Here is a 23786-nt window from a genome sequence, read left to right as displayed (position 1 = left end):
AACAGTTACACTCCAAACTCCACTATGGCCACACAGACCTGCAACTTCTTCTTGACTAAATACTTTATTTGTACACATATTTAACACCATATTATTCAACATAATCCATATACTGTACCAGTTAAAAGTTGGGACAAAAAAAACTATCCTCAGTGTACAACGTAAAACACCAAATAATGCAGAGCAGAATTAAGCCAGTACCTGCTAATTATCAAAATCCAAAAAAACACATAAAAACACCTGAAAAGGAAGCAAAACCTTCCACAACAAAACCATCACCTACGGAGAGATGAACCTTGTGACCAAGTTGGTCCTGGGGCTCTGTTTACAAACACAAACAGAACCCACAGAGCCCTAGGACAGCAGCACAATTAGACCCAACCATATCATGAGAAAACAAAAAGATAATTACTTGACATATTGGAAAGAATTAACAAAAAAACAGAGCTAGAATGCAATTTGGCCCTAAACAGAGAGTACACAGTGGCAGAATACCTGACCACTGTGACTGACCCAACCTTAAGGAAAGCTTTGACTATGTACAGACTTAGTGAGAATAGCCTTGCTATTGAGAAAGGCCACCGTAGGCAGACCTGGCTCTCAAGAGAAGACAGGCTATGTGCTCACTGCCCACAAAATGAGGTGGAGACTGAGCTGCACTTCCTAACCTCCTGACAAATGTTTGACCATATTAGAGACAACAATTTCCCTGAGATTACACAGACCCACACATTTTAAATAAATATAAATATAAGTAAATATAAGTAAAAATACAAGAAAATGGTACCACCTGGTTTTCTTAATAAAAGGAATTACAAATTATTTATAATTACTTTTGATATTTAAGTATATTTGAGCAATTGCATGTAATTTTACTCAAATAGTGTCATAAGAGGGGTTGTGTGTGAATATAGCACTGTGCCATGCCAGGGGTCTGCGTGGAAGATGAGGTTGCTGATGTTCCCATTTTTATAATACAAAAAAAGTGTCTCTTGATTTTCCATAAGGGGCTTCATTTTGTGCTCTTTTCTTGCCTTATCATTCTTTACGTACACAGGGTAGTGTATTTTAATTATCTCTGAACAGCGGGAGGCAGCTTCTCTCCTGCCATTGTTGGGCTAAAGGGCTTTGACACTTCTCACTTGTCACATCAGTGCTAATTGAAGTTGTATCCAGCTCGGCAGCCTTAATTTAGCATTCAGTCCTTATAAAGTAATGTCATGTATTCTTCTTCTTGGCTATTTTGGAAATAAAATATAGCATCAGACTAAACATTACTCACTCGGTTCCAGGTTGGATGGTGTTTTCAGGTTTCTGTTGTTTTCCAGAGCATTTGCTGCATAGTGTTGGAATAATAATCTTTGGTAGTTGTAAGCCTTCCAGGTGATTCTGTAATTCCGTCCATAATCAGGTTGTAGGTTTTGAGCTTTGATTTGGAGTGAAGGTTATGTTGTAGAGGGTAGCATCCTGCATATGTTTCCCTGACAAAATATCCAAGTTTATCTAACTCTATCTTTTTTTAAGAACATGCTGAAATTGAAGGAGCTCATCTGCTCATGGCCTCTCCCCTCTCTCTCTGTCTCTCCACAGTTTTATGATTTTACAACAGGTCATAAATACCTGGTAGAAACTGCCATGCAGTATTGAGAGAGTCTAAGAGAACAAAGACTTATTTTGTTCAAAATTCCTAAAAAAATGGGAGAACTAAACAATATTTCTACTTTTGAGAATGTGGGAATGGTCCGTGAACACTTAAGGGACAGTTATGACAAGTGTGTTTCATTTGGTGATCTCATGAGGGACAGGAAACAGACATAACTATATCTCTTAAAGTGTACATCTCATGAGGGACAGGAAACAGACATAACTGTATCTCTTAAAGTGTACATTTCCCAGCTGTCAAAGTTAAAGTTTACATCTAAATATTGTGAAACGTATGTAAATAAACATGAAACTATTTCTGAAAAGATGTAATGTGATGTTAACCTTCTAAATGAGAGTATGGATTTTCATATAAAGATTAACTAGTCCGTGGCCACGCCCACGAAAAGATGTAATGTGATGTTAACCTTCTAAATGAGAGTGTGGATTTTCATATAAAGATGAACTAGTCCGTGGCCACGCCCACGTGAGCATAGATATTACGTCGGCGTCATGGAAACCGCCCTTTTCTACCCCAGCATATAAAACCCACTCCTACGGTAAGCCAGACGTCTCGAATGGTTATAAAGTCAGATAATGCCGGGACAGAGTTCCCACATTGGAATGGCAACATTTCTATATGCCATCGGAGACCATACAGCTGTAGTTTGGCAACACGGCTGGAAATGGTTCAACTCTAAGACTATCGATCACTACAGAATAAGAGCACATCTTAGATCTATAATTACTAGTCTGCAGCTAGAAATTAAGTAAGTCTTGAACAAGAATACCAACAACCGCCGAAACATCTATTCTATGAGAGCATTTCTGAATGGTACTCTGAGGTATCCATTCTAACCACCTACTACCACAAAATACATTGTGACTTCTGGGAAAGTTAACCAGAGACGCTGATGATGATCGAGTGTTTTCAAACGGGGAGGCAACAACGACATCCAGGCGTAAATATGTACATTGCGATTTCTTTCAGAATGAGCGGCCGTTCATTTGCAAAGGATTAGCATTTCAATTAATACAATTATAGACTGTGTCTAGTGAATCCATTTTGTCTTTCCCGCTCTCTCTCACTCCCCACCCCTTTCCTTTGTCTACCAAACCGTTATATTAGCTAAGCCCACTAGTGTCACGTGTGCTCCTCCCTCTCAGGCCTCTAGGTCACCAGGCTGCTCGTTAGGGCGCACACCTGTCACCAGCGTTACACTCATAATGACACTCATATGGACTCCATCACCTCCTTGATTACCTGCCCTTAAAATGTCCCTCCCTTTGGTTTCTTCCCCAGTCGTCATTGTTCCTGTTTCATGTCGCTGCGGCTGTTTGTGTTCCTTGTTTTGTTCATTTATTCATTAAATGTATTCACTCACTGAACTTACTGTCAGGTATGCTCTCTCTCCAGTGCTCTAGGTCGTCATGCTCCTACGCCTCAGCCGGATTGTCAGGTTCCACACCTTGCAGAGGTGACTGGTCCGCTCCTGATCCCCGGGATTGTCATCTTGGTCAGCGTCAGGTTGCTGGAGCAGGGAGGAGGTACTGTCACGTACACGTCGTACGTATGTTTGTGTTTCTAGTTTTGTTCATTTATTTAATAAATGTATTCACTCCCTGAGCTTGCTTCCCGACTCTCAGCGTACATCGTTACAGCTAGGGACTTTTGTCATTGTTAGTAACCATTATCTACTGTTTGTTTGATGTATTTCTGTGATTATTTACTTAGTTAGTGAATAAATAATTAAGCCAATCTGTATACTGCTGATTCATTATGGAAACTAGGGTTCGTGCAGACACCCAAGAATTTTACAACGTTTGGAATGAGACTAATGAGGTAACAATTAATAATTCATTAATTGAAGACTAATTGATCAGATATCAAAATATCTGAAGAGTTATATTCAGACAATTATAACTTTAATCTCAACGTTTTCCGTGGTGCCCAGACTTCTTAGTTATTTAATGTTTACATGATTAGCTTAATTAGCATATTAATTAAACCTAGAGAACTGATTTGATATAAATAAGTCTTCAAATGTAATGATAGTCCAGACACGACATTATTTTATCATTGACCTCAACCCAGAGTCTCTCTAAGAGCGTTCACATTCAGCCCACTGACACCCCTATCAGATCACAGCAAAATCACAGACTACTTGAACAGAGCAATACTCAATCATGAGGCATCAAAGCCAAAGGAACTGAGTAATATTAAGAAATGCTATAGGTGGAATGAATGTAGTGTGGAAACCAACCAAAAAACAATTAGGCAACAACACATTCAACCCCTTTTAGACAATTTCCTGGGTAAAACGTTCCACTGTAATAGTGAAGGTGTAAACTTGGCAGTAGAAAATCATAACAGTATATTAGACCTCTCAGCTTCCCTATCAAATCTAAACATTTCAAGCAGTCAGTCCACCGACATAATTTCTTCATATCTAAACATGTCAAACAGAAAACCGTAGAAAATGAACAACAATGACAAATGGTTTGACGAAGGATACAAAAACCTAAGAAAGTAATGTCACTTTCGTTAATTATCTATTTCACTTGCTTTGTGAACATATGTTTCCCATACCAATAAAGCCCATTGAATTGAGAGAAAGAGAGTGAGAGAAGGAGAGTGTGTGAGAGAGACACATTAACACATTGGAAAGAATTTACATCAAAAACACAGAGCAAACTAGAATGCTATTTAGCCTTCAACAGAGAGTACACAGCGGCAGAATACCTGACCACTGTGACTGAGACAAAATTAAGGAAAACTTTGACTATGTAAAGACTCATTGAGCATAGGCTTGCTATTGAGAAAGGCAGACATGGCTCTCAAGAGAAGACATGTGCATGCACACTGCCCACAAAATGAGGTGTAAACTGAGCTGCACTTCCTAACCTCCTGCCCAATGTATGACCATATTACCATCTCTTTCCAGACTCACATTAAACATCTCCAATCCAAAATTAAATCTAGAATCAGCTTCCTATTTCGCAGCTAAGCCTCCTCCACTCATGCTGCCAAACATACCCTCGTAAAACTGACTATCCTTCGGCGACGTCATTTATAAAATAGCCTCCAACGCTCTACTCAGCAAACTGGATGTGGTCTATCATAGTGCCATCCGTTCTTATTTACAATGACAGCCTACCGGGGAAAAGTTGGTTAAGGAGCAAGGGCAGAACAACAGATTTTTTTTACCTTATAAAAAGTTCATGGATTTGATCCAGCAACCTTTCAGTTACCGGCCCAACACTCTAACCACTAGGCTACCTGCCGCCCCGATTAAAAGGGCCAATCCACAGCGCTTACCCGTCTCTGTTCTGGTATGGATGGATCTGGTGAAATGTAACCACTCTCAAATTCATAGACGGAATCTATGGATGCAAGGACTGACCATCCACGAAATCAAAATTATAGTTTTTTGACCATATGTTGAGGCTGCACAGTGTTTGTTTACAGCCCATTACAAAGGAGTCAAACAAACTTCTTACTGGGCACACACTGGTTGAAACAACATTAGTTTACACACCATTTCAACAACATGTCCCTGAACCAACGTGGAATAGACGTCTGTGCCCAGTGGGTTATATTTTGGGTTATGATAGTTGAACTAAGCTCATGAGACATTTATAAGTTATGCGTCTTCAAGAATCAATGAGATATCATTAATACATTTTAAAAAATGGAGTGGGTTAAAAAGAAACAAGGTTAACAAGGATAAATATTGATTTCAAATCAAATCAAATCAAATGTATTTATATAGCCCTTCGTACATCAGCTGATATCTCAAAGTGCTGTACAGAAACCCAGCCTAAAACCCCAAACAGCAAGCAATGCAGGTGTAGAAGCACGGTGGCTAGGAAAAACTCCCTAGAAAGGCCAAAACCTAGGAAGAAACCTAGAGAGGAACCAGGCTATGTGGGGTGGCCAGTCCTCTTCTGGCTGTGCCGGGTTGAGATTATAACAGAACATGGCCAAGATGTTCAAATGTTCATAAATGTAATAATAATAAGGCAGAACAGATGAAACTGGAGCAGCAGTACGGCCAGGTGGACTTGGGACAGCAAGGAGTCATCATGTCAGGTAGTCCTGGGGCAGTGTCCTAGGGCTCAGGTCCTCCGAGAGAGAGAAAGAAAGAGAGAATTAGAGAGAGCATATGTGGGGTGGCCAGTCCTCTTCTGGCTGTGCCGGGTGGAGATTATAACAGAACATGGCCAAGATGTTCAAATGGTTGATGTGAATACTAAAACTGTCACGTGTGCTCCTCCCTCTCCGGCCTCTAGGTCACCAGGCTGCTCGTTATGGAGCACACCTGTCACCATCGTTACGCGCATCAGCGTATTATGACATCACCTCGCTGATTACCTTCCCTATTTATGTCACTGCCTTTGGTTCCTTCTCTATATATGTCACTCCCTTTGGTTCCTTCCCTATATATGTCACTCCCTTTGGTTCCTTCCCTATATATGTCACTCCCTTTGGTTCCTTCTCTATATATGTCACTCCCTTTGGTTCCTTCCCTATATATGTCACTCCCTTTGGTTCCTTCCCTATATATGTCACTCTCTTTGGTTCCTTCCCTATTTATGTCCCTCCCTTTGGTTCCTTCCCTATATGCGTCACTCCCTTTGGTTCCTTCCCTATTTATGTCACTCCCTTTGGTTCCTTCCCTATATACGTCACTCCCTTTGGTTCCTTCCCTATTCACTCTCTTTGGTTCCTTCCCTATATATGTCACTCCCTTTGGTTCCTTCCCTATTCAATCTCGTTGGTTCCTTCCCTATATATGTCACTCCCTTTGGTTCCTTCCCTGTTCACTCTCTTTGGTTCCTTCCCTATATATATATATGTCCCTCCCTTTGGTTCCTTCCCTATTTATATATATATGTCTCTCCCTTTGGTTCCTTCCCTATATATATATATGTCCCTCCCTTTGGTTCCTTCCCTATATATGTCACTCCCATTGCTTCCTTCCCTATATATATATATATATATATATATATGTATGTCCCTCCCTTTGGTTCCTTCCCTATATATGTCTCTCCCATTGGTTCCTTCCCTATATATGTCACTCCCTTTGGTTCCTTCCCTATATATGTCTCTCCCATTGGTTCCTTCCCTATATATGTCACTCCCTTTGGTTCCTTCCCTATATATGTCACTCCCTTTGGTTCCTTCCCTATATATGTCACTCCCTTTGGTTCCTTCCCTATATATGTCTCTCCCTTTGGTTCCTTCCCTATTCACTCCCTTTGGTTCCTTCCCTATATATGTCACTCCCTTTGGTTCCTTCCCTATGCATGTCACTCCCTTTGGTTCCTTCCCTATATATGTCTCTCCCTTTGGTTCCTTCCCTATATATGTCACTCCCTTTGGTTCCTTCCCTATTCACTCCCTTTGGTTCTTTCCCTATATATGTCACTCCTTTTGGTTCCTTCCCTATATATGTCACTCCTTTTGGTTCCTTCCCTATATATGTCCCTCCATTTGGTTCCTTCCCTATATATGTCACTCCCTTTGGTTCCTTCCCTATATATGTCCCTCCCTTTGGTTCCTTCCCTATATATGTCACTCCCTTTGGTTCCTTCCCTATATATGTCACTCCCTTTGGTTCCTTTCCTATATATGTCACTCCCTTTGGTTCCTTCCCTATATATGTCACTCCCTTTGGTTCCATCCCTATATATGTCACTCCCTTTGGTTCCTGCCCTATATATGTCACTCCCATTGGTTCCTTCCACAGGCATCATTGTTTCTCTCAGCGAACATCGTTGCTAAAACACACATATAATACACTACATTGGTTGCGTGAAGAACATTTTAAATACTGTATTGCTGTAGTAAGATGTATCCCTGCGAGCAGATTGTGTATTTTGGTTGTAAGGAAGTCAGTTTAATCTGTTCATTACAATGCTTTGTGAAACAACCAAACAAAAATAATAACAGGGGTAACAGGGTCTGTGGGGTAACAGGGTCTGTGGGGTAACAGGGTATGTGGGGTAACAGGGTCTGTGGGGTAACAGGGTCTGTGGGGTAACAGGGTCTGTGTTGTAACAGGGTCTGTGGGGTAACAGGGTATGTGGGGTAACAGGGTCTGTGGAGTAACAGGGTCTGTGTTGTAACAGGGTCTGTGAGGTAACAGGGTATGTGGGGTAACAGGGTCTGTGGGGTAACAGGGTATGTGGGGTAACAGGGTCTCTGGGGTAACAGGGTCTGTGGCGTAACAGGGTATGTGGGGTAACAGGGTCTGTGGGGTAAAAGGGTATATATATATATATATATATATATATATAACAGGGTCTGTGGGGTAACAGGGTCTGTGGGGTAACAGGGTCGGTGGGGTAAAAGGGTATATATATATATATATATATATATAACAGGGTCTGTGGGGTAACAGGGTATTTGGGGTAACAGGGTCTGTGGGGTAACAGGGTATGTGGGGTAACAGAGTATGTGGGGTAACAGGGTATGTGGGATAACAGGGTCTGTGGGGTAACAGGGTATGTGGGGTAACAGGGTCTGTGGGGTAACAGGGTATGTGGGGTAACAGAGTCTGTGGGGTAACAGGGTCTGTGGGGTAACAGGGTCTGTGGGGTAACAGGGTATGTAACAGGGTCTGTGGGGTAACAGGGTCTGTGGAATAACAGGGTATGTAACAGGGTCTGTGGGGTAACAGGGTCTGTGGGGTAACAGGGTCTGTGGCATAACAGGGTCTGTGGGGTAACAGGGTCTGTAACAGGGCCTGTGGGGTAACAGGGTATGTAACAGGGTATGTGGGGTAACAGGGTATGTGGGGTAACAGGGTATGTGGGGTAACAGGGTCTTTAGTAGGGTATGTGGAGTAACAGGGTACGTGGGGTAACAGGGTCTTTAGTAGGGTATGTGGGGTAACAGGGTACGTGGGGTAACAGGGTCTTTAGTAGGGTATGTGGGGTAACAGGGTACGTGGGGTAACAGGGTCTTTAGTAGGGTATGTGGGGTAACAGGGTACGTGGGGTAACAGGGTCTTTAGTAGGGTATGTGGGGTAACAGGGTACGTGGGGTAACAGGGTCTTTAGTAGGGTATGTGGGGTAACATGGTACGTGGGGTAACAGGGTCTTTAGTAGGGTACGTGGGGTAACAGGGTCTTTAGTAGGGTATGTGGGGTAACAGGGTCTTTAGTAGGGTATGTGGGGTAACATGGCCAATGTCTATATAATGTGTGGTCTTGTCCGTTCAAATAAATCCATTTGCCTTCTTTCAAACTAAAAATCCAATTCATGTTAATAAATCAGAAAGATTCATGTTCATCGTATTAGATGTACTGTACATACGTATTTACAGGTTAAAAACAATCGGCCTCTCATGCACATCTAAAAAGAAATCAGGCCATATTCTGTGAGTTATATGGTCTAGGCGAGGAGAGGAGTGGGGAGGGGAGGAGAGCGGGGGAGAGAGGAGCAGAGAGGAGGAGAGAGGAGGAGAGGAAAGAGGGGGAGAGCAGAGGAGAAGAGAAGGAGAGGAGGAGAGGGCAGATAAGAGATGTGTGGGCCGTGTTGGGCCGTGTTGGACTGTGTTGGACTGTGTTGGGCTACTAGCATTTCATCCAGTGTTGTTGTTATGCAGAGGAGAGCAGAGAGAGACACAGTCCTGTGCCAGGCAGCCAGGACCGAGAGGAGAGCAGAACAGAGAGAGCAGGGAAACAGATTTAGCTAGCCCCTTTAGTCTGGAGCAGATTACCTCTGCTCGACTGAATCTGTCATTGTCACTACGCTGATGGCTCCTAAGAGGCTCTCTCTCTCTCTGTCTCTCTGTCTCTCTCTCTCTCTCTCTCTCTCTCTCTCTCTCTCTCTGTCTCTCTCTCTCTCTCTCTCTCTCTCTCTCTCTCTCTCTCTCTCTCTCTCTCTCTCTCTCTCTCTCTCTCTCTCTCTCTCTCTCTCTCTCTCTCTCTCTCTCTCTCTCTCTCTCTCTGCGTCATCCACCGTCACTGCTTTGCATGGCTTGGACCCCCCCCAGTCAGAGACTAATTTCAATGCAATCTCTTACCCTGCACATCACAGGGCATTTACAGACTGCTAATCTGTTAATAAATGCCATGAAGTAATTGGCATTTGAGATTTGTGCGTTCTAGTGACTGATAGTCATGCAATACCGAAAACAAGATTTCCTCTGTAACGTGAAGTTTCCATGCACCAGATTATTTTGTGACATTTCTCTCTCTCTCTCTCTCTCTCTGTCTCTCTCTCTCTCTCTCTCTCTCTCTCTCTCTCTCTCTGTCTCTCTCTCTCTCTCTCTCTCTCTGTCTCTGTCTCTCCTCTCTCTCTCTCTCTGTCTGTCTCTCTCTCTGTCTCTCTCTGTCTCTCTCTCTCTCTCTCTCTCTGTCTCTCTCTCTCTCTGTCTCTCTCTCTCTCTGTCTCTCTGTCTCTCTATCTCTCTGTCTCTCTCTCTCTGTGTCTCTCTCTGTCTCTCTCTCTCTCTCTCTCAATGTTTTATGAATAATTTGAACAAATTGTCATCTGCAGTATACAGTACCACAGAGTGAGGAGATCCAATCCAATACGAGGACAACGGCTATGATGACAGAGGCCATACTGGCAAGAGACTGCACCCGCAGGCTGTGAATCACTGATTCATTCTACATTATAATAACTAAGCCATGGCCGCAGTTCATATGTGTATTTTTGAACGTTTAAGGACTTACACTACCGGTCAAAAGTTTTTCGAACACCTACTCATTCAAGGGTTTTTCTTTTTCTTCCCAAACCAGATGGGATGGTGTATCGCTGCAGAATGCTGTGCTAGCCATGATGATTAAGTGTGCTTTGAATTCTAAATAAATCACAGACAGTGTCACCAGCAAAGCACCAGAACACCTCCTCCTCCAAGCTTCACGGTGGGAAATACACATGCTGAGACCATCCGTTCACCTGCTCTACGTCTCGCAAAGACACACAGTGGTTGGAACCAAACACCTCAAATTTGGACTCCAGACCAAAGGACAGATTTCCACTGGTCTAATGTCCATTGCTCATGTTTCTTGGCCCAAGCAAGACTCTTATTGGTGTCCTCTATTAGTGGTTTCTTTGCAGCAATTCGACCATGAAGGCCTGATTCTCCTCTGAACAGTTGATGTTGAGATGTGTCTGTTACTTGAACATTGTGAAGCATTTATTTGGACTGCAATATTAGGTGTAGTTCACTCTAATGAACTTATCCTCTGCAGCAGAGGTAACTCTGGGTCTTCCTTTCACGTGGCGGTCCTCATGAGCCAGTTTCATCATAGCGCTTGATGGTTTTTGCTACTGCACTTGAAGGAATTTTAAAAGTTCTTGAAATGTTCCTTATTGGCTGACTTTCATGTCTTAGAGTAATGATGGACTGTCATTTCTCTTTGCTTATATGAGCTGTTCTTGCCATAATATGGACTTGGTCTTTTACCAAATAGCGGTATCTTTTGTATACCACCCATACCTTGTCACAACACAGCTGATAGGCTCAAATGCATTAAGAAGGAAAACAATTAACTTAAGGCACACCTGTTAATTGAAATGCATTTCAGGTGACTACTTCATGAAAAGGTCTGAGAGAATGCCAAGAGTGTGCAAAGTGGTCATCAAGGCAAAGGGAGGCTACTTAGAAGAATCTCAAATATAAAATATATTTTAATTTGTTTAGCACTGTTTTGGTTACTACATGATTCCATATGTGTTATTTCGTAGTGTTGATGTCTTCACTCTTATTATACAATGTAGAAAATAGTAAAAATAAAGAAAAACCCTTGAATGAGTAGGTGTTCTAACACTTTTGACTGGTAATATACATGAAAACCTCCTGCACTAACCTGTTACAGTACATAACATACCTCCTGCATTAACCTGTTACAGTACATAACATACCTCCTGCATTAACCTGTTACAGTACATAACATACCTCCTGCACTAACCTGTTACAGTACATAACATACCTCCTGCACTAACCTGTTACAGTACATAACATACCTCCTGCATTAACCTGTTACAGTACATAACATACCTCCTGCACTAACCTGTTACAGTACATAGCATACCTCCTGCACTAACCTGTTACAGTACATAGCATACCTCCTGCACTAACCTGTTACAGTACATAGCATACCTCCTGCACTAACCTGTTACAGTACATAACATACCTCCTGCATTAACCTGTTACAGTACATAACATACCTCCTGCACTAACCTGTTACAGTACATAGCATACCTCCTGCACTAACCTGTTACAGTACATAGCATACCTCCTGCACTAACCTGTTACAGTACATAACATACCTCCTGCATTAACCTGTTACAGTACATAACATACCTCCTGCACTAACCTGTTACAGTACATAACATACCTCCTGCACTAACCTGTTACAGTACATAACATACCTCCTGCATTAACCTGTTACAGTACATAATATACCTCCTGCACTAACCTGTTACAGTACATAACATACCTCCTGCACTAACCTGTTACAGTACATCCTGTACTAACCTGTTACAGTACATAACATACCTCCTGTACTAACCTGTTACAGTACATCCTGCACTAACCTGTTACAGTACATAACATACCTCCTGCATTAACCTGTTACAGTACATAATATACCTCCTGCACTAACCTGTTACAGTACATCCTGTACTAACCTGCTACAGTACATAACATACCTCCTGTACTAATCTTCCTCCTGCACTAACCTGTGTTACGAAACCCTTTGGCCCGGCAGCCTAGGGGGGGGGGGTGGTATCGAGACCCGTAACATAGTGTAATAGTGACAAAGTAACGGTGAGAACGAAATAACCACCGACAACTAAAATCTACCGTCAAACACTCAGGGTTTATTTGCATACACACGGTAAGGGGGCTGAGCTGGCCCCAAGGAAAGAAACAAATATTTTAAAAAATACCCCTAAGCTAGCCTAGCCTACTTCAATACAGCTAACTAACTATCCAAAAATACAGTGGGTGGTCCGCCCAGTTCTAACTAGTGTATTTAAACAACATTTACCTACGGGTAGTGTTTGCCCATGGGCAACTTGTCTTAGTACCCCCTTTTCCCACCAACAAACAACATAACAAAAACAACACTCACAGGTGGGGACAACGTGACATGTAGTAGTGAAAACAAAACAAGAGAACTACCGAGAGATTGACATAGAGATGGAGCTCATGAGAAAACTGACAGTGTTTTTAAACCAAGAGAAAGGGGGGAGAGTGTCTTCTGATTAGTGACTGATTGATGACTGATTGGGGATTGATGATTGCCGCCTGTGAGGAGGGGGAAGGAGAGAAAATAAATACACACACAGAATACTTGTATCCGTAACACTCCCACCCTTAAAAGAGCAACCCTAGGGGGGGGATTGCGACCACAATATTTACAAAACATACAAAAATCATTATTTTGTTACACACGAGACAAAGCATCTACTAATGCATTATCAGAACCCTTTTTGTGGCGGATCTCCAACTTATAATTCTGTACAATCAGCGCCCAACGCATAAGGTGCTGGTTCTGGTTGTACATCCGGTGGAGAAACACTAAGGGGTTGTGGTCAGTATATACAATCACTGGTAGGGCACTGGAACCAATATATACCTCAAAGCATTGCAGAGCCAACAACAAAGCAAGAGCTTCTTGTTCAATAGTTGCATAGTTTGTCTGACATTTGTTAAACTTACGTGAAAAATAACAAACGGGATGATCCACTCCACTCTTGTCCTGCTGCAGTAGAACAGCACCAGCACCTCTGGCACTAGCATCTACCTCAAGTTTGAACGGTTGTTCAAAATCCGGAGAGGCAAGTACAGGGATATTACATAAGAGTGCTTTAGCAGATTCAAAAGCTTACAATCAGGGGACCACTCAAACGCTCTGAGCAAATCAGTCAATGGAGCAACTACTGCAGAGACATTTTTACATAAACTACAGTAGTAGTCAACCATCCCTAAAAAGCGGTGTCGCGAATGCAGTTATAGCCAAGACCTTGGCATCAACAGGGCGCACCTGTCCATGGCTGACCTCTTTGCCGAGATGGGTAACAGTAGCCTTCCCAAACTCTCACTTTGCCAAGTTCAGGGTTAGAGAAGCAGCTGCCAACCGTTCACATACTACCCTTAAAGAGTCAACATGATCTGACCGCTCAGACAAATAAATCACTAGGTCATCAGGGTATGCACTACAATTGGGAACGTCAGCTAATAAGGAGTTAACCAGTCGTTGGAAAGTGTCTGGTGCATTTCGCATTCCAAAAGCCATGACTGAGTACTGTAGGAAGTTGTCTGGGGTTACAAAGGCAGAAATCTCAGAAGCACGTGAGGTTAACGGAACCTGCCAGTAACCTTTTAAAAGGTCCAACTCAGTTACATAAGTAGCAGCACCAACAATGTCAATACAGTCGTCCAGTCTGGGTAACGGGAACGAATCTGGCATTGTGACAGAATTTACCTTTCGACAATCCGTACATAACCTGGACGTACCATCAGGTTTAGGAACCAGAATGCAAGGAGAACTCCAAGGGCTGGAACTTGGCGTAGCCAGGTCATTCTCCAACAAATATTTCACTTCATCCCTCATTATCTTCCTCTAAGAAGCATTGGCACGATATAGATGTTGCTTGATAGGGGCAGCATTTCCAACATCAATGTCATGTTCCAACACGTTTGTGCGAGTAGGAACGTCATTAAAGAGACATGGAAAACTGTAGCAGCCTCACAATATCATCGGCCTGTCCGTCCGTTAAATACCAGACCTGATTGGATAGACAGCAGCATTTCTGAGTTGGGCAATCTAACACACTGCTGCTGAGTATTGAGCAACTCCAATCCATCTCCATCAACATCATCAATATGACAGTCCACTATCATCGCAGTAGTAGCAGAAGAGACAGCAGTAACTGCCTCTGTTTTTGAACTATCTACCTGGGTGATGGGTCGGGTGTGGTATGCTTTCAACATGTTAATGTGGCGACACACGAGATTGGAGGTTTCTCTCAGGAGTTTGAAGCACATAGTCAGTTTCACTTCATTAATTTTCAATGAAATAAGGACCAGAGAAACGAGCTGACAGCGAAGATCCTGGAACAGGCAATAACACCAGTACTTGGTCACCTGGCTGTAGTGGACGAGAAACAGCCTCTTTACCATAGTGACTTTTCATACTCTTCTGTGAGGAAGACAGAGCTTCCTTTGCGAGAGCACAGGCTTGGTGTAGGCGCTCACGAAAGCGACTAACATAGTCCAACACATTCTCATCTCTTCTCATTCTCAAAACTGTTCCTTAAGGACTTTTCATTGGTCCTCTCACTGTGTGACCAAACATTAGTTCAGCCGGGGTGAGCCCTAGGGACTCCTGCACAGTTTCACGAGCAGCAAACAAAACTAGAGGAACTCCCTCATCCCAATCTTTCTCAGATTCCAAACAATATTTACGTAGCATAGACTTCAGTGTCAACCACCACATGTTTGAATGGTTCACCTATGACAGGTATTGGACAAAGAGGAGCGGGAGGAATAACCTGATTTAGTTTTCCTGTTATCTGACGTGTGGCATGTCCGACAGAACTGAGCCCCATATTGTTTTAAACCTGGCCAAAAGAAATGTCGAAAGATCCGATCATAAGTCTTGGTGATTCCTAAATGACCAGACCACTGGTCATCATGAGCAAGGGATAACACATTTTGTCGAAAGGCTGTAGGAATCACTATTTGGTAAACAGCATTCCAATCTCCGTCCACGTCAACATGGGATGTCCATTTACGCATGAGGAGATTATCATCAATGAAGCACGCCACGTTCTTCTTCGTTACCTCTTCCAATGAGACAACATTAGAAAAACATTTAGCCAGCTTGTTGTCAACCTTTTGGTTAGCAATCAGCTGCTCACGAGTGACTGGTAACTGTATTGCATCAGCAATAAGTTCAACATTCTTTGATTCTTCCCAGAGCTGTTTGTCAGAGGTGATCAGCTTCCCAGAGGTATCACACAACCCATCCTCTTGATCAACATCTTTGAACAGAACAGTGTTCGACAAATCTATCTCATCACCCTCTTGTCGTGCCTGAGCACGAGTGACAGCACAAGCGGGGAACACATGTGGATAACTCTTTGCCAGCTCATTCGAGAGAGAGTGGTCACTTTTATCCAATACTTCCAATACGGGTACTACCTTTTCTCCGGCAATATCGTTACCCATTATAAAGGTCACACCTTTCACTGGCAACATAGGACATACCCCCACCCTGAATATTCCACTGATTAACTCAGAGTGTACTTTCACTGGGACAAAACCCATTTCAATACCCTGCACTAACACACTGGAACCACAGTATGTATCGTCAGATAAGGGCAACACATCAGACAATATAAACGACTGCTCTGCACCTAACCTGTTACAGTACATAATATACCTCCTGCACTAACCTGTTACAGTACATAATCTACCTCCTGCACTAACCTGTTACAGTACATAATCTACCTCCTGCACTAACCTGTTACAGTACATACAAAAATATGTTGTCTTTAACTTCTTGCGGATTAGTGGGAAATTGCAGAGCGCCAAATACAAATTAAATTACTATAAATATTAAACTTTCATGAAATCACAAGTGCAATATATAAAAATAAAGTTTAACTTTTTGTTAATCCAGCCGCTGTGTCAGATTTCAAAAAGGCTTTACGGCGAAAGCAAACCATGCGATTATCTGAGGACAGTGTCCATTTGTCCAGCACACACATGCATAACAAATCATTTTCAACCAGGGAGTTGTGACACAAAAGTCAGAAATAGCGATATAATATATGCCTTACCTTTGAAGATTTTCTTCTGTTGGCACTCCAAAGCGTCCCAGTTACATTACAAATGGTCCTTTTGTTCGATAAAATCCTTCTTTATATCCATAACTTGGTTTAGCTGGCGCACTTCAGTCAATAATCCACTCGGTTTCCCCTCCTTCAAAATGCATACAAAATGAATCCCAAACATTACCAATAAACTTAATAAATAAATCCAAACAAGTCAATCAACGTTTATAATCAAACCGTAGATACCCTAAATACACACATTTTTATTTTATTTTTATTTATTTCACCTTTATTTAACCAGGTAGGCTAGTTGAGAACAAGTTCTCATTTGCAACTGCGACCTGGCCAAGATAAAGCAAAGCAGTGCGACACATACAACGACACAGAGTTACACATGGAATAAACAAAACATACAGTCAATAATACAGTAGAACAAACAAAAACAAAAAGTCTATATACAGTGAGTGCAAATGATGTAAGATAAGGAAATAAATAGGCCATGGTGGCGAAGTAATTACAATATAGCAATTAAACACTGGAATGGTAGATCGGCAGAAGATGAATGTGCAAGTAGAGATACTGGGGTGCAAAGGAGCAAGATAAATAAATACCCGTATGGGGATGAGGTAGGTAGATAGATGGGCTGTTTACAGATGGGCTATGTACAGGTGCAGTGATCTGTAAGCTGCTCTGACAGCTGGTGCTTAAAGCTAGTGAATGAGATGTGAGTCTCCAGCTTCAGAGATTTTTGCAATTCATTCCAGTCATGGGCAGCAGAGAACTGGAAGGAAAGACGACCAAAGGAGGAATTGGCTTTGGGGCTGACCAGTGAGATATATCTGCTGGAGTGCGTGCTACGAGTGGGTGCTGCTATGGTGACCAGTGAGCTGAGATAAGGCGGGGCTTTACCTAGCAAAGACTTATAGATGACCTGTAGCCAGTGGATTTGGCGACGAGTATGAAGCGAGGGCCAACTAACGAGAGCGTACAGGTCGCAATGGTGGGTAGTGTATGGGGCTTTGGTGACAAAATGGATGGCACTGTGATAGACTGCATCCAGCCGATACAATTGAAGACGGAGAATCTTTATTGTCTTTATCGGAGAAAAATACCAAAGAACACGCTCTCTTCCACGCGCTTGGAAACACTAGAGCCAAAATGGGAGCCACCTAGAAAAACTACAATCTCTGACTCATTTTTCCAAAACACAGCATGAAACTCTTTCTAAAGACTGACATCTAGTGGAAGCCCTAGGAACTGCAATCTGTGAGGATTTTGCCCTATTATAAAAGTGCCAGCCATTGAAATCAGTGTTATTTTTTTTTTTTTTGGGGGGGGGGGGGGTTATTCCTCTGGGTTTCGCCTGACATTTCAGTTCTGTTATACTCACAGACATTATTTTAACAGTTTTAGAAACTTTAGAGTGTTTTCTATCCAAATCCACCAATTATATACATATCCTAGCTTCTAGGCCTGAGTAGCAGGCAGTTTACTTTGGGCACGCTTTTCATCCAGACATCAAAATACCGCCCCCTATCTCAAAGACGTTAACCACTAGCATTGTCTTTGCTGATAGCTACTTTATTGAGGAGATGTGTAGCTGCTACAATTGTGATATGTGGTTGTCCCACCTAGCTATCTGAAGATGAATGTACTGACTATGACTGTGATATGTGGTTGTCCCACCTAGCTATCTAAAGATGAATGTACTGACTTGTAAGTCGCTATGGATATGAGCCTCTGCTAAATGACTAAAATGTGACGTTCTCAGGGAAACAATTGGAGATTTTAGGGGCTTGTAACTGAACAATGTAAAAACCTCTTAACATCTTAAAATGTCTAAATAAATTGTGTTCCCCCCCCCAATTCCTGCCCCTCGCTACGGTATATTTTGGAAGGATGTTCTTTATCATTAACAATGAATTAATATCTTGTTATTAAGTCAAGGTTGCTCAAGTCTTGTAAGACGATTTAATAATAAGCAGGAGTTGTATCAATGGTAATTTTGGAGTATTAAGACAATTTAGACGCAAGTCTACAATAGTCGTCCGCTTGCTAATTTTAGTGCTCACTCAAAATTATTTAATGTTTAAAAAAAATATTTTATTATTCAAAGTAAAGGTCACCAATATATTAATATATCATATTAATTTATAATGTGTATTAAAAAGGACAGGATTCCATTCTTCACTATGTAGAAGAATCCCATTGTTCATGTGCATTGTGATGAAACTAAAAATCTGTCATTTAAAATCCAAATGACATGTTCCCAATATTGTCTGATGGATCTAATTTTTGTACTCTGGGCTTTTAAAGGTGAGAGATGCAGTTATTGTGTCAAGCGTTTACTGTACTGTTCTCCGGTCTCAGTGTCATGCCATAATATCCCTTTACTGATTTATAAAACACAGTCCCTACTTACTCTTTGTAATACTACTGTCACGAACCTCGCCGAAGATGGTGCCTCTTCCTGTTCGGGCGGTGCTCGACGGTCGTCGTCGCCGGCCTATTAGCTGCCATCGATTCCCTTTCTGTTTGTTTTGGGTTATTGGGTAATTGGGTACACCTGTTTTGTATTAGGGTTTGTTTGTAGGGTATTTAAGGACACTAGGCCCGCTGGGTATTTGTGCGGGCTTGTTTCTTGTTACTCTGTGTTTGATGGTGTGATTTATTCGAGTCTTTATTCTCCGGACTATTTTTGTCCTGTTGTTTGGACTGGCAACTTATATACATACGCCCTGTGTGTTGGCGTGACTGTTTTGTTGCGCTGGTGAATAAATTTGACAAACGACAGAACTCTGCTCTCTGCGCCTGATTCCACCCACCACTCCTAGTTGATCGTAACAACTACATCTAACAACATTTTACATCTGATTTAAATACATTTGTTTGAAATAAATCAGCTGTAAAATATATATATATATATTTATAAATATAAAATACAAATATTTCCCCCATAAAAAAAATATACATGATGAAAGCACACGTTATAATCTATAGTTCTTTATTTACTTCTGCAGATAACATATATGGCAATCATGCTTTTTCATATAACACCATCTAACGACATGTATTATATATTGTACATAGAATATTTTACATTAGGCCCATGAGACTGGTAGAAATATACAAAACAAGATTCTTTGACTAGACAAGTGTATCTATGATTTAATTATTCTACTATTATTGTTATTGCCATCTATTATTTTTTTTACATTTCAGAAAGATATATATAATATAAGATATATGTGCTTTAGTTTCTGAAATAATCCTATTATTGCAGAAAACAGCAAATAATAGCAGATTTTTTTCAACATTTAGACAAAAAAACTCATCTGGACATTCACAGTTACATGTATAACACAGTAGAGTTTTACAACACCATTTAAGACAGAAAACTGCAGTATGGTAACTTTATACAAAATTAATGGGAACCTTAATTCATTGCACATTTTAGTTTTATATTCTTTGCAGAGACTAAAATGACTCATTTAAACCAGATCCTTGTCATTTGTCGCTGCCATGGAAACAAACTAGTTTAATCTTTATAGAAATACAACTTTGATAATTTGTTTGGATTACTATATAATCGGTCTATATATGTATATGCATATATACAGTACTAATCGGTCTTCACAGTGGGGAGAACAAGTATTTGATACACTGCCGATTTTGCAGGTTTTCCTACTTACAAAGCACGTAGAGGTCTGTAATTTTTTTATCATAGGTACACTACAATTGTGAGAGACGGAATCTAAAACAAAAATCCAGAAAATCACTAAACTAATTCATTTGCATTTGCCCAACTGTATATGTATATGTATATATACAGTACTAATCAACAGTTTGGACAAATCTATTAATTTCAGGGTTTTTTCTTTATTTGTACTATTTTCGACATTGTAGAATAAAAGTGAAGGCAGAAAAACTATGAAATAACACATATGGAATCATGTAGTAACCAAAAAAGTGTTAAACAAATATATAAATAGTCACCCTTCGCCTTGGCATTCTCTCAACCAGTTTCACCTGGAATGATTTTCCAACCGTCTTGAAGTTCCCACATGTGCTGAGCACTTGTTGGCTTCTTTTCCTTCACTCTGTGGTCCAACTCCTCCCAAATCATCTCAGTTTGGTTACTACATGATTCCATATGTGTTACTTCATAGTTTTGACGTCTTCACTATTAATATACAATGTAAAAAATAAAGAAAAACCTTTGAATGAGTAGGTGTGTGCATATTTTTGATTGATACTATATATATATTTATTTATTGAAAAAAACTTGATAATTAATGTTTCCTCTTTCAAAAAAATGAAAAATAAAAGTATAATTTCAGTAGTAATATTGGCCTATGTTTTCGGGACCAGGGTAGGTTGTGGTCCATCTATAACACTTCTCTTACAGAACCTGACATAGGAAACCTGCACAGTCAGACTAGGACTAGAATGATTGACTAACAACAGACGACTGGCTATCATCTCAGTAGTTTCATCTGATAATTTGGTCACTTTTCACGACTGTTCCTGAGGTCTGGACTAATGTGGGAAACAAGTTTGAAGTTAAACAGTATCTCTGGGTTGTTAGAAGGAATTGTCATGCAGTCACTGCTCAAATGCTACTTCTGTGATAATAATGCTTATAGTACTGTGTTATCTGGATTGACGGGATGGGAGGGATATGTCTCATGTCAATAGGTTGGTAATCTTTTTTATTTATTTTTTATTGACATGTGTATGATTTTGGTCCATCTCACTCTTACATAGAACACATCCTACAAAATGATTCTTAAAAAAAAAAGAAGTTATTGTTCTTTAGAAAACAAAGATACAATTGTAACAGTCTCTGGTATGATAATGTTAATCTGCATTTTGTAATAGTCATACCGAATGGGAAGCTTTGAGATCCACACTGGAACTTTGTGCTCCGGGAAAATAAGTAAAAATGACCGGATCTTGGAAAACAGTGATAATATTATATACATAGATATGGAGATTTGGCCTTTTCAGGTTGCACTTTCCCATAATGGTCATTGCTTATAATTGGTCAATATTCAATTCCACTATGCATCTTTCATTTTGCATTAATTTCACTACTTTCTGTAACACATTCCATTCCTTTTTCTATATTTATTTTAAATACAAACACATATGAATTATAATCTATATATAACCTTTTTACAATAATTGTATTTTTAATAGATTAATTTAAGTAAATATCTTAAATTAGCACAGTAGTGTTGAATCATATTGGGCCTCCAAATTTAAATTACAATTCAAATTACAGTAATTTTCTAGGTAATAATTTCAGAAAAGACTGTTTTGCATATGAAATAGAACCGTTGACAATAACATCATGCATGTCCTGTAACATAGCTTTTCTTCATTCTGATCTGGCTAGTTAATCTACCTTTCTTCATTCTGATCTGGCTAGTTAATCTACCTTTCTTCATTCTGATCTGGCTAGTTAATCTACCTTTCTTCATTCTGATCTGGCTAGTTAATCTACCTTTCTTCATTCTGATCTGGCTAGTTAATCTACCTTTCTTCATTCTGATCTGGCTAGTTAATCTACCTTTCTTCATTCTGATCTGGCTAGTTAATCTACCTTTCTTCATTCTGATCTGGCTAGTTAATCTACCTTTCTTCATTCTGATCTGGCTAGTTAATCTACTTTTCTTCTTTCTGATCTGGCTAGTTAATCTACCTTTCTTCATTCTGATCTGGCTAGTTAATCTACCTTTCTTCATTCTGATCTGGCTAGTTAATCTACCTTTCTTCATTCTGATCTGGCTAGTTAATCTACCTTTCTTCATTCTGATCTGGCTAGTTAATCTACTTTTCTTCTTTCTGATCTGGCTAGTTAATCTACCTTTCTTCATTCTGATCTGGCTAGTTAATCTACTTTTCTTCTTTCTGATCTGGCTAGTTAATCTACCTTTCTTCATTCTGATCTGGCTAGTTAATCTACCTTTCTTCATTCTGATCTGGCTAGTTAATCTACCTTTCCTCATTCTGATCTGGCTAGTTAATCTACCTTTCTTCATTCTGATCTGGCTAGTTAATCTACCTTTCCTCATTCTGATCTGGCTAGTTAATCTACCTTTCCTCATTCTGATCTGGCTAGTTAATCTACCTTTCTTCATTCTGATCTGGCTAGTTAATCTACCTTTCTTCATTCTGATCTGGCTAGTTAATCTACCTTTCTTCATTCTGATCTGGCTAGTTAATCTACCTTTCTTCATTCTGATCTGGCTAGTTAATCTACTTTTCTTCTTTCTGATCTGGCTAGTTAATCTACCTTTCTTCATTCTGATCTGGCTAGTTAATCTACCTTTCTTCATTCTGATCTGGCTAGTTAATCTACCTTTCTTCATTCTGATCTGGCTAGTTAATCTACCTTTCTTCATTCTGATCTGGCTAGTTAATCTACTTTTCTTCTTTCTGATCTGGCTAGTTAATCTACCTTTCTTCATTCTGATCTGGCTAGTTAATCTACCTTTCTTCATTCTGATCTGGCTAGTTAATCTACCTTTCTTCATTCTGATCTGGCTAGTTAATCTACTTTTCTTCTTTCTGATCTGGCTAGTTAATCTACTTTTCTTCATTCTGATCTGGCTAGTTAATCTACCTTTCTTCATTCTGATCTGGCTAGTTAATCTACCTTTCTTCATTCTGATCTGGCTAGTTAATCTACCTTTCTTCATTCTGATCTGGCTAGTTAATCTACCTTTCTTCATTCTGATCTGGCTAGTTAATCTACCTTTCTTCTTTCTGTTTTACTCCTTTTTTTTTTTTTACAAACCAACAAAAAGAAAATAAAAACATTTTTAAAGAAAAAAAAGAAAACAAAATAGTAATCAGGTTGGTCACATGTTTCCCCTGGAGGTAGGTGATTAGATAGACATCGAAGTCATTTTTTTTCCATCTCAAATAGAACACTTTTCCCTATGTAGTGCACTACTTTAGACCAGGACCCATAGGGAATAGGGTTCCATTTGACCAGGGCCCAGAGGGAATAGGGTATCATTTGACCAGGGCCCAGAGGGAATAGGGTTCCATTTGACCAGGGCCCAGAGGGAATAGGGTTCCATTTGACCAGGGCCCATAGGGAATAGGGTTCCATTTGACCAGGGCCCATAGGGAATAGGGTTCCATTTGACCAGGGCCCAGAGGGAATAGGGTTCCATTTGACCAGGGCCCATATGGAATAGGGTTTCATTTGACCAGGGCCCATAGGGAATAGGGTACCATTTGACCAGGGCCCAGAGGGAATAGGGTTCCATTTGACCAGGGCCCAGAGGGAATAGGGTACCATTTGACCAGGGCCCAG

The sequence above is a fragment of the Oncorhynchus clarkii genome, chromosome 7 (genome assembly GCF_045791955.1).
Source record: "Oncorhynchus clarkii lewisi isolate Uvic-CL-2024 chromosome 7, UVic_Ocla_1.0, whole genome shotgun sequence".
In the NCBI taxonomy this organism is placed as follows: domain Eukaryota; kingdom Metazoa; phylum Chordata; class Actinopteri; order Salmoniformes; family Salmonidae; genus Oncorhynchus; species Oncorhynchus clarkii.
This window is presented reverse-complemented; position numbering follows the sequence as displayed.